Genomic DNA, 1456 nt, shown 5'->3' with positions numbered 1-1456 from the left:
CATTCAGAAGGCCCCCCGATTCAGAAGCATCTACTTTGGTGCCAAAATTCCACTGTTCACGAACCTCCTATCTGGGGCCCATTGAATAAGTTGGAAATGGACATGCCACCCTTACCCATTATACCAATTCCTTGCCATTTATTGAATGTGGACACACATCCCACTTGCAGTTTATTCAATGGGATTGTGGACAATTATCCCACTAACCTATTTTAGCAATCCCATTTAATAAATTGCAAATGGACACAGATCCCACTTGCAATTTATTGTATGGGAACACTTTAAGTGGTAAATGGACAATCATCCCACTAAACTCTTATAGCGATCCTATTCATTAAATGGCAAGTTGACACATGTCCCAATTGCAATTTATTGTATGGGAAAGCTTTCAGCTGGACTTTAATAAAGCCAATCTCTCCCGTGAACTGCCAAAATACAGACAGCACATCACATGTCCCACCAGAGACAGTAATATATTGGATCACTGTTACACCACAATAAAGAATGCATATCACTCTGTTCCACGTGCAGCTTTGGGGCTCTCTGATCACTGTTTGGTTCATCTTATACCGACCTACAGGCAGAAACTGAAATCCGCTAAACCTGTATTAAGGACTGTAAAAAGATGGACTCATGACGCAGAGCGGGATTTACAAGCCTGCTTCGACTGCCCTGATTGGAGTGTTTTTGAAGCTGCAGCCACTGATCTGGACGAGCTCACAGAGACTGTAGCTTCTTATATCAGTTTCTGTGAAGACATGTGCATTCCTACCAGGACCTATTTAACATACAACAATGACAAACTATGGTTCACTGCAAAACTCAGACAGCTCCAACAGGCCAAAGAAAATGCTTACAGGAATGGGGAGTCTTGTATAAACAGGCCAAATACACACTGGCAAAGGAGATCAGAGTGGCAAAGAGGAATTATTCTGAAAAGCTAAGGAACCAATTCTCTTCCAGTGAGCCTGCATCAGTGTGGAAAGTGTCTGAAAGACATCACCAACTACAAGAAACCATCTACCAGCACTGCGGAAAATCAACAACTGGCAGACAATCTGTATGAGTTTTACTGCAAGTTTGAAAAAACACCCTACACCTGCTCTGAACACTTCTATACACAACCATTAACACATGCTGAAACCCCCCTCTCCACTACTCCTGCACTTTAGATCAGTGAAGATGATGTGCGTCAGTTCTTCCGGAAGCAGAAGAGGAAAAAAGCATAGGCCCTCTGCTATTTTCAATATACATGTTGCCCCTTGGAAATATTATTAGAAAATACTAATAATATTAGAAACATTAGGAAACATATTATTAGAAATAATAATGGATTAATTTCCATTGTTATGCTGATGATAATCAACTATATATTTCTACAAGACCAGATGAAACTTCTAAATTATCTAAGCTAACAGAGTGTGCTAAAAATGTAAAAGATTGGATGACCAATAAT

This window comes from Sinocyclocheilus rhinocerous, unplaced genomic scaffold (assembly GCF_001515625.1).
Source record: "Sinocyclocheilus rhinocerous isolate Xijiao unplaced genomic scaffold, SAMN03320098_v1.1 scaffold2013, whole genome shotgun sequence".
Taxonomy (NCBI): Eukaryota; Metazoa; Chordata; class Actinopteri; order Cypriniformes; family Cyprinidae; genus Sinocyclocheilus; species Sinocyclocheilus rhinocerous.
This window is presented reverse-complemented; position numbering follows the sequence as displayed.